The 10,964-nt window shown below is 41.3% G+C and overlaps 1 long non-coding RNA gene across 2 annotated transcripts; it reads left to right on the top strand.

Moving 5' to 3' along the window:
- The first annotated feature begins 349 nt into the window (after positions 1 to 349).
- LOC115030585 lies at positions 350 to 8,410 on the top strand. 2 transcript variants are annotated; one of them, XR_003836165.1, is made up of 4 exons: positions 350 to 412; positions 1,648 to 1,812; positions 3,741 to 3,896; positions 6,187 to 8,410. It is a non-coding gene; the product is annotated as an uncharacterized LOC115030585 (long non-coding RNA). The 2 variants fall into 2 exon arrangements; XR_003836164.1 differs by lacking the exon at positions 350 to 412 and having other exon boundaries at positions 1,406 to 1,812.
- The last annotated feature ends 2,554 nt before the right edge of the window (positions 8,411 to 10,964 follow it).

Below are 10,964 nucleotides of genomic sequence, written 5' to 3' on the forward strand. Positions count from 1 at the left end.
AAGCAACAACAACAACAACAACAAGTGTTGTGGCCGACCAGAAGTTCGCAAGAACGGTTCAACTGAGATGGCAACTCGGGCTGCAAGAGAGGAACTAGACGGGGCGGAAGAAAGAACGGAGCCAAGACAAAATCACTCTGATCAAAGCTCAATTTTACTTGTTCCGGCACTCAGTTATGAAGGAAGGGGGAGGGGACCCGATTTCCGCCAAATAATCTCGGGGTCCAGTAGCAGGGTGAGCACGTGTGTGGCTCCAAACAGCAAAGCAGCACGGTCTAGCAGTGGGCGTGGCAGAACGAATGAGCAGGAAGCTCCACCCCTGAGCAAGCAGGTTTCAGGCTGGGGGAGGGGAGACTACAAACAAGAAGACAGCCAACAAAACATTTAAGCTGATAGACTTCATCCCTGAAAGGTGAGTTTGTTGTTAGTTCTTCTCAGCCCAGCTACAAAGTAGAAAGACATCCAGTCTCTGACCACAGGCACAACCTCCTGGGAATAAGTTAAGAGCAAATACGTTTCTTTTGCTCGCCTTGAACAGGTACTGTCTGTAGATAGCACAGTGAGCCGCAGTGAGCACTGTGCAGCTTCTGCCTGCGATGACCCACCCCACCTTCTGTTCCTGCAGCTTCTAATGGTAACCATGTGAGCTGGGGCAATGTACATGCTTTCGATGGTCCAGCTCCTCCATTTTCAACTTTAAATTAAGAGGAAAGACTATGTAAAACTACTTTTATGAGTCTGACAAAACATATTGATCTATTCCTCTAGTACCTAGTTAGTAATTCAATATATGTATTTATTTAAATGAATAGATTTTTTTCCCAGCAGTTTTAAGCTTAGGGATAATTTTCTCAGAAAGTATGGAGTTCATATTATGCAACCCCAGGCTAATATAGTTTTCACTGTTGGTAACATCTTTCATTAGTGTAGCCCATCTGTTAAACTGATAAAGCTGTATACATGTATTACTATTAACTTAAGAGCATAGTTTACAGTGAGCATTTTATTAAACATTGTATAGTTCCGAGTTTTCATAATGTCATGCATATCAAGCAGAATGATTTTACTCTTCTAACAATTATCTACCCTTAAGTCTGAAAGTGGAGCTCCACTGATGGTGAGTTTCCCTACAAAATTGCTTGTAGGAAACAAAGACAGAAGCAGTCAGACCAGGTAAGAAACCTGTGCAATCATTTAGGTGAAATGTAAAATTGTGTGGGCCAGAGTGAAGGCACTGAGTAGTAGATATGAAACATTTGTAGCATTTCCTGATAAAAAATGCTATTATTTTTATCATTAATATAAGTTATTCTTATGTGCTATTAGCACATAATGATGATGTCATATGCTTGTCTTAACTATTTCAACCATTTTCAGTAAATTACAAGGCCTGTAGTTATGGTTCTTGAAAATCTAGCCTTTTCTAGTTTGAAAAGTTGGAAAAGTTTTATTGTGAGCAGATTTATCTATTGCTGGGATATATCTTTTAAATGGTTTCCTCCTATAGAGATATATTTAGCTCCCTTAAAATATAATTCAGTTCCAATTTGCCATTTTTCTTGCCAGTAAGTCAAAGTGTCATAGGAAATAAAGGCAGAGACTCATTAAAGTCCTAGGCTCTTAAAACATTTTCTTTTCTTCCCTCAGAGCAGCAAAATTGAGGGGAGGAGTGTGGCTACAGTGAATGGGTGTCGCTGAGAATCATGAATAGGGAGCACTTTGGTTGGAGATTCAGAGCTCTGGAGTGTGACTGCGGAGGGAAGCATGCATGAAGATCACTTTGGCTTTTGAAATGTTAAGTTCCACCCAGTTGTAAGTAGGAGAGACAGTGCTAACCCTGTCACTTTCGTGCTTTCTCTCCAAATTCGAATGCTACTGTTGGGTTTCAGGAAAACAAGGAAGGTTTTGGGTGTGTGTCTATCCAAGCAAGGAGGATTCCAGACGTGCAGCCAACCTCACTCTGGTATTAATCATCAAAGTTGATCTCAATAACAAGCCATAAGTATGGCTACAGTGACTTATGGACTATTTTATTAAGCATAGTCTATCTTTGGGGGGGGGTCTCTTATAGGAATTCGTGTTACAAAGAAAAATAAAACCAAGTAAAGCTGAAGTAAGTAGTCAGACAGTCAACTACACATGCAAGCAAGTAACACAATGTCACACAATGTCACATGTAAGTTAGCTGAGGCTGTCACCTCGACACAAGCCTAGAGTAACTTTTGAAGAGAGAACATCAATAGAGAAACTGTCTCCTTCAAATTGACCCATGGCTGTGTATATGAGGCAATTTCTTATTTGATAACCTGTATGGGAACCCACTGTGGGTGGTGCCATTCCCTAGGCAGAATGATCTGGGCTATATAATAAAGCTGAGCAAGCTTGGGGAAACAAGCTTTTTGGTCCTGGTATTATAACGGTAATAGAAAATCCATAAGTAGAACAGGTAGGGAACAGGGGAAGGGATGAAGCATGTGTAGAACATTCTGGTGAGACAGTTTGGGGAGGAGTGATGACCTAGATGAAAGTATGACACTGATGAAGTAAAGATGGAAGCCTGGGTGTGTAAGACGCAGGTGTGATAACCCTGTAGGCGTGAGAAATGGGCCGGAGCAAAGAGAAACAGCACAGCGGACAACTGGGAAGGAGGCAGGGTTTGCTTAGTGTGGGGACTCATGGATGCTGATGCCTCCAAAGTGTCCAAAGCTAAAAACTTACAGTGCAGAGTGGGAGGCACACAGAGCATAGGAAGACACAGAGAGACTAGTCAGCCCACTTCTCAGGGAGGAAAGGGTGGCCAAGGCTTGAGCTTTGAGGAGTTTTTCTTGGCTCAGGTGATGGTGTATGAAGACAGCTTGGGTATGTGATGAAAAACGAGAAAGGATTGGTACAGCAATCACTCTATGAGTGTTGACATAGAAAGGTGAGTTGAGAAAGAAGCCATGGAACAGGCTGTCTTCTTGGGCTCACCTTAAGTCCCACAAGGATTCTGGGATACAAAGGCAAACATGTTATTGTTTTGGAAAGTATGGAGAAAAAAACCAGAGAGACCATCCAACTTAATTCCTTTGAGAAGAACATAAATAATTTCCATTGCTGTTATTCCAAAGGAATGTCTTCTAACCTCCTGGTGGGCTCAGAGAATCTGTAGGAAGAATCTTAAGAGGAGGAACCAAGTGTACACGTGTGCTATTTATCTCTAGGGAAAACGACCTTACCCCACAGACATCAGACATCGTGTATCTTTATCTATAAAATGGTTTTCTTTTGTTTCTCTTGTTTAACTAGTCATGTGAGAAATTAACACTTGCTATTTATAAGCCAAGCTATCAAATTGCCAGAACTGACTAGAGACTAACTCAGTTTTCATATTGAAAAAATTGTTGGTAATATTCCCTCACCTTTCAGCGAGGATAATTGGTTAGCTAGAAATGGCTTGAGTTAGTGCAGTTTTTAATTGTTGTTATCTTTACTTTTTAATTATAAATTAATTTTGGTTTAGCTTATTCATTTCCATTTTTATTTTCTTATTCCTAGGCTTTCAGAATGTAGCTGTGGATATTTGATATCATCATCTTTCTAGCCTGTAATATCCCTTAAGCTATGAATCCCAGTTTATCAGTATTTGAATATTAACCATTCTTTACCAGTTGCTGAAATGAGTGGCTAAGTAATTTCTTTCCTTTAACTTTCAAATTGCTTAAGCATTGGAATTATTACCAATTGAATTTATTTTCCAGGAAGAACTGCTCAAGAAGAGTCAGATAGCTGGCTCAATGGGTTAAAAATTCTTGCCACACAATCCTGAAGACTTGAGTTGAATACACCGGATCCACAAAAATACAGTAGTAGTGTTTCACAACTGTAACTCCAAAACTTCTATTGGGCAGTAGAAGGTAGGGAACAGGAAAATCACCCTGATGCTCACACTCCAGCCAAGGGGGAGAAACAAGATGGAGCTTGCCTCAACAGTGAAAAGGGAAGTTTACTGCTCACAATGAAAGGGTCACCATCCATTGCACAGGGAAAGAGCCAGAAGCAGAAGGTGCACACCTCATTTTGGGGAAAGCTGAGAGGACTGAAGGCATCAGCCTAGTTCACTTTTCAGAGTCTCAGAACCATGGAATGTGCTGTCCTCAGGCTGGGTGGCTCTTCTTACCTCAGTGACTCTAATCTAGACAGTCCCTCACAGAAATGCCTGGAGATGTGTCTCCACGGTGGCCCTGAGTTCCATCAAAATGAAAATCTGGATGAAACATCGCAGGAGCTGTGTCCCCAGGCCTGCAATGACAGTTTAACCTCACTTAGTTAACTAGCTACTTACGTGCTATGAAGGGACCTAACTTTGTAGTCTCATTTTTTTTTCCCATCTGCAAATTGGAATCACAGTACTTTGCATTTCTAGGTTATTTTGGGGAACTTAGTAATAAGGTAAAAATAAATCATAGAGTATTTGACTCTATAACAGGCCAGGCATCATTGTTTTTATTCTGAGAGGGTGTCTCATGTGGTCCAGGTTGGCCTCCAATGACTGGCCCTTCTCCTGCAATTCCTGAATGGAGGGGTAACAGATGTTTACCACTATGGCCTTGCTTGGGTCCCATATTGTTAAAAAAGCTTTGCAAGCTTATCAATGTGGGGATGAAACTGTTAATATCAGCCAGTGCTTATGCCATGCAGGTTAAAACAATAAACGACTTAAAAGCCAACCTGACCAGTGACAATAGAATAATTTTAGAGAGGCTGAAGGGTCAGAACTTGCCATAGAGAAAAGCAAAGGAGGCTGAAGAAGGAATGTAATACAAAAAAACACTGAAAAATCACCTCTAATTGTATATGATGAGATCAACTTCAGAGAACTTCTTTGTGGGACTGGATGTATTGTGGCCAAAAATGAAACTGCACAGAGAATATTTTTAAGTGGAATAATAGTCCATTTATTAACTCTATAATACATGGCCAGGGATAATTGAATCTGTTACCCTGTTTCCCCTTCTCTGATTCCCAGGGATATGTACTCTTGGATAGCTTGAACATGGAGTTCTACTGCCTCTGCCTCCTGAGTATCCCTGATTATCATAAGCCACCCTAGCCTCAGTATGTCTCTCTCTGTTACTGTATCCTAATCAGATACTGACTCAAATAGTTATTTTCTATTTAATGGAAATGTACTTTCTATTCAATCAAGAAGACAATTGCTATTTATGAATAAACCCTGTTTATTCATCTATTTGTGTGCGTACCAGTGTGTGTATGTATGTGAACCTGTGTGTGTATACATTTGTGTATACATGTGTATCTGTACCTATATGTGTGTGTGTATGTGTGTATGCATGGGTGCACAGATGTTATAACATTCTTGTGTCACATGTAGAGGTCAGAGGACCCCAGATGTGGGAGTCTGTCTGTCTTCACTGAGTCCCAGGTTTCAAACTCAGGCTCTTAGGATGGAAGCAAGCAACCATCTTGCCGACCCAAAGTAGATGATTTTTGACAGATGTAACCATTATCTGACAACTAGTAGTTTATGTTATTAAAAACTACCAGAGAAGCCAGGGCTGGTGGCACACGCCTTTAATCCCAGCACTTGGGAGGCAGAGGCAGGCAGATTTCTGAGTTGGAGGCCAGCCTGGTCTACAGAGTGAGTTCCAGGACAGGCAGGGCTACACAGAGAAACCCTGTATCCAAAAACCTAAGAGAAAAAAAAAAAAACCAAAACCAAAACCAAAACCAAAAACAAAAAACAAAAAACAAAAAAAGCAAACTACCTGAGAGTAGGAAAGTTTTATGGTCAGAAATTCTATGTGAACCAAGCCATGTACAAAGCACTCTGGGGACTGAGGTAATCTGAGAACCAAATTCTGAACCCCCTCAAAGGAAAAGATCTGGAACATTTTGCCAAGGAAAGATGCTCAAGCCGAGGTGAAAACTTCTCAGGCAGGACAGTGGTAATCTGTATGGTAAAACACATTGAGGAAAGAAAGGAGAAGGAAGCAGCGGGGGAACTGGCTGTTCTCAGTCCAAAGCATGTAAAGCATCACTTGTGACACTTCACAATGTGTTGAAATGTTATCAGGGACCTATGACATAACAATGAATTTCAAAGTGGTGCCAGGAGGTCGGGGGAAGGGTGGGGGCCAAGGAAACTGATCGACGTGCACATTGTTTGACTTTTATTATTGACAGGTCCAGTTTTTCTGCAACTCCCTCAGATGTGCTTAAACCTCTTGAAAAGGACATTGGACCATGATGCTCCTCCGGTATTCTTTCTTTCTGCTCTGAGCCCTGGATTGTTCCACAGAATCCTTGTTCTCTCCTCTGACTCCCCTCCCTGTGGCTCAGTAGAATTGGGGCTCACATATGAGGAGTAATGGATGGTGTTGGGAAATTGCAAATTTCACATCTAATCCATGGGTTTGCTAACTAGAAGCGCCAGAATGTGATCATGGTGCTGAGAGTGACAGGGTAGCCCTGCATCCGGAAGGAGAACTGAATTCTGTAGCTGGAGAGTTTCTCGGTCTGTGACTCTGAGCACTCACAGAAAGGAAAGGGTCACTCTTTGATGGAGAAAACTGAGCAGTTGTTTCAAATACAGAGCATTTTATTTCTCAGGGGTAAAGGATGGTATGGATTATGGCATTTCCCAGGTAGAGTTGTGGAGTTCTGAGAAGGGATTGTATCAGGAAGAGAAGCGAGGGGGACACGAGTCCAGTGAGGGGGGGGCAGTATTTAAGATTCAAAAACTAGATACTATAGATCAAACTAAACACTGAGAGAAAGGACTGGGTGCTATTAATGAATTTTGCTCCAACTAACTATTTTTAGAGGTGAGTGTTGCTCAGCGTTAGAACATGTTTTAACACATACAAGGCCTTAGGTGCAATTCTCAGCCTATGCACATATGAGAACTGTGCAGGGGTTTGGATGCTGATACATTACGCTTCCAGAATCTTCCTTTCACCAGGTGGTCCCACCGTGTTGGGGCACAGGAAGTGTCTTCTAGAATGTTCTCCTGCTTCCTGAGCCCCTGATATTCTAGTATAGGAATGCTACTGTCTAGACATCACCATGGGAACTTGGGAGCACTTCCTGCTGAATGACAGCTACAGCCTCACTCCGTTTTCAGAGAAAGCGTCTGTACTAGAAACAGTGCTCTCATCACTTCAAGCTTCACGTGGCTTCTCCACTGATTAGCTAACCCCAAAGAGCGCTCGAGAGTATTGTTATGAATTCCTGCAAATGTCAAGGTTCTTGAGATAGTCAAGTCCTTCTCTGAAGTAGGAGAGGTATGCCCTTCCTTGCTGTAGCTGAGACTCCAAAGTGAAACTCTGAGGGGAAGGACAAACACAAAGAAACCCAGGATGCCACATTTTGTTTGAGTACTGGAGTCAAGTCTTAGAGCACAAACTATCTCAGTAATAAAACCAAAGAGCTTGCATTGAAGCCAAAGCACAAGAAAGGGGAACCCAGGACACTGACCTCAAGGCTTCCAGTTTCCTCATCTGGGCAATTATAGCCATGGTGGGATCAACTAAGATAATGCATAAGAGCCAGTGTATAGAAGGTACCTTGCAAATGCATCTAGTGTCTTGGGATAGTAAATGGCAAGGCTCATCTGTTAGGACTGACTAATTCTTTAAAATTAGACTGAAAGTCTAGAAGACCATGTAAATATTATCACATTTCCTTGCTGTGTAAAGCCAACCTCCTCTAAAATACAAAGAGATGTATACAAAACCTAAGTTAAGTAATTGTTAAGCATGCAAATCTCATTTTGGGGGGTCTTTTAAACATATACAAGAATGACTATTTTAATTCTTCAGTATAGTATCATTTAAAAATTTGCACATTTGCTTGCACTGGAAACTGCAGTTGTGTTTACTAAAACATATGGATGTTTATTATAAATTCTTCATTCCTAGTGTATGCTTCCACATGTGCCTCTCAAGCTTACTGGAATATTTTAACCCTCATAAAGTAAATGTATGCTATATAAATGTGCATAATTGTGCTTCATAAGATAATGTTCACCCTCATCTTAATTATTTGAGTAACATGCAAATATTTAATTGAATGTAAAAATCGACCCTATACATATTTATTTGATCTCTCTCGTCTCAGGGTAGACGTAGTGTGATTAGTATCAGAATGATTGCAAACAACTTCTGTGCAGAAGACGCCTCCATCACCCAGAGTCCCAGCCTCACCCTCTGTCCTTGAGGAAAGCCTCCAATCAGAGTTTGTGTAATCTTGGAGTGGACGTTTCTTTAATATTAGTAAGAAAAGGGAAGAAATCAAGTAAAGGAAGATTTATTCTTTAAGAGAATCTGACACCACAGCCCGGGAAAGCAAGGCTCGCTTTGTCTATCAACTTCTTAAACTCTCCTTGCTCCCATTTCTTTCTTTAAAAAAAAATGGATATTTTATTTATTTGCATTTCAGATGTTATCCCCTTTCCCGGTTTCCCCTCCGCAACCCCCCATCTCACCCCTCCCCCTGCTTCTATGAGGGTGCTCCCCCACTTACCCATCCACTCCCACCTCACTGCCCTGACATTCCCCTATGCTGGGGCATTGAGCCTTCACAGGACCAAGGGTCTCTCCTCCCACTGAGGCCCGACAAGGCCATCCTTTACTATATATGAGACTGGAGCCATGGTTTCTCCATGTGTACTCTTTGGTTGGTGGTTTAATCCCTGGGAACTCTGGGGGATCTAGATGGTTAATATTGTTGTTCTTCCTATAGGGTTGCAAACTCTTGGAGCTCCTTCAGCCCTTTCCCTAACTTCTCCATTGAGGTCCTGGTGCTCAGTCCAGCGGTTGGCTGCGAGCATGCGCATCTGTATTTGTCAGGTTCTGGACTATTGCAGATGTCAAGAAGTGCTTGCTGACAGGAGCCTGATATAGCTGTCTCCCGTTTCTTTTTTATCGCGAGTTTTGAATTACCGCGCTTCATTTCAGCAGTCTTTAAAAATAGACAGCAGAGGGTGAAAATTGAGACATAAGACTTCAGTACTTTGGAAGTTGTTTCTAAATTTCAAAATTTATTTTATTTTTATTTGACTTTTAAAAGAGGGACCCTGTGCTCACCGAGAGTAAATCAGTGCCTCAGAAGTTTTGCATTGGGAGCCACGAGGGTGTTGATCTGATCTTGTTTCTGTCGTGAGGGACAGGCTTCAGTGCTGCCCTCTCTTCTGATGCACACTCAGGTGACAGAGGTGAGGACACGTGCTCTCTTTGGGTTTTAGAAATTAAGTTGAACTTTACTAAGAGAAGGTTTAAAAGCAGTTTGGAGGTAATCATCAAGGCAGAGGAGAGACACCCTTAAGGATGGCGGAGCCAGCACATCTCACAACAGGCACAAGCCGGAGGGACACAACGAGGAACGAACAGGACCCAGAAGGGTCTCATGGGTCCAGATCTTCTTTTAATTCATAAGTGTTAATATATGAGGGCTGTAGCTCAGCACACACCCTTGGAGGATTTTGTTACTAATCATATTTTATGTAAAATATTCTGGTTGTTGTTTTGTTCCTTTTTTTCTTTTAACCTTGATTTTATGTTTTAATCACCTGCCATTTCGTTCTGCATTTTTGACAGTGTAATAATTTGGAATTCATAGAATAAATTTGATTCCATAAAAGATGCATGGCCTTGTGCTTGGTTACATTTCTATTTTAAAACCAGGAGAACAATATGTCTGTGTTGATCAACGGGCGCTCAGAAGGGTTTCAGCTCATGCGTGGCGTGACTTGATAAGTGTGGCTCTGACTCTCTCAAGTCCCTCATCAAAGCGTGGTAACAATTATTAAACTGGTTCTAGAATCACAAAGCTTTAGCTTTTACATTTCACACATCCTAACATTGTAGCTTTCATGGCCACCTAGACTTGCGGAAGAGAGTTATATCATTCGTTCTTTGGTAGAAGTTATAGAAGTATGTATATAACTCCACACATGTGTACACACATTCACAAGCAAACTGAGACACATTGAAATTATTGTGAGGTTTTTATATATATATATATATATATATATATATGTATATATAAAAATATATATACATATATATATATATGTATATATATATATATACTGAAGTTCACAATAGGGAAACAAAAGTCCTGCTTCCACACCCATGGAAGACCATTCATGTTTTTTATGGGTTCTAGTATTATCTTAGTCAGGGTTTCTATTCCTGCACAAACATCACAACCAAGAAGCAAGTTGGGGAGGAAAGGGTTTATTCAGCTTACACTTCCACACTGCTGTTCATCACCAAAGGAAGTCAGGACTGGAACTTAAGCAGGTCAGGGAGCAGGAGCTGATGCAGAGGCCATGGAGGGATGTTCCTTACTGGCTGCTTCCCCTGGCTTGCTCAGCCTACTCTCTTATAGAACCAAGACTACCAGCCCAGAGATGGTCCTACCCACAAGGGGACCTCCCCCCTGATCACTAATTGAGAAAATGCCTTACAGCTGGATCCAGCTCGTTCCCCAACTGAAGCTCCTTTCTCTGTGATAACTCCAGCCTGTGTCAAGTTGACACAAAACTAGCCAGTACAGCTATCCACCGATATTAACAACAACAAAAAAAAAAAAAAAAAAAAAAAAAGAAAAGAAAAAAAGCATAGTGTCTTCTTGAAGTCTAAATGATTTCATATTTCACCTGTGAAGCTTCAGAGTATTTATTGATTACTCTTTGCTCCCCGAAGGGAAATTCTTTGGTGAAGATTATGAAAGCAGCTGTGCCACTTTAGGCAGACTACTAATCACTGCTAGTCAGTCTGTCCCTACAAGGGATAACTACTTGCTAGTTAGTTGTCCCTAACTCTCCAGTTTGCCTCACTCACTGTTAGGAGGCTCTGCATAGAGTTTCTAAAAGTAGAAGTCACAAGGCCTATAAACACACCATACCATTCTTGCAATGCAGTGTTTACATTTGTATCAGTGACGATAAACAGCAA

This window comes from Mus caroli, chromosome 3 (genome assembly GCF_900094665.2).
Source record: "Mus caroli chromosome 3, CAROLI_EIJ_v1.1, whole genome shotgun sequence".
In the NCBI taxonomy this organism is placed as follows: domain Eukaryota; kingdom Metazoa; phylum Chordata; class Mammalia; order Rodentia; family Muridae; genus Mus; species Mus caroli.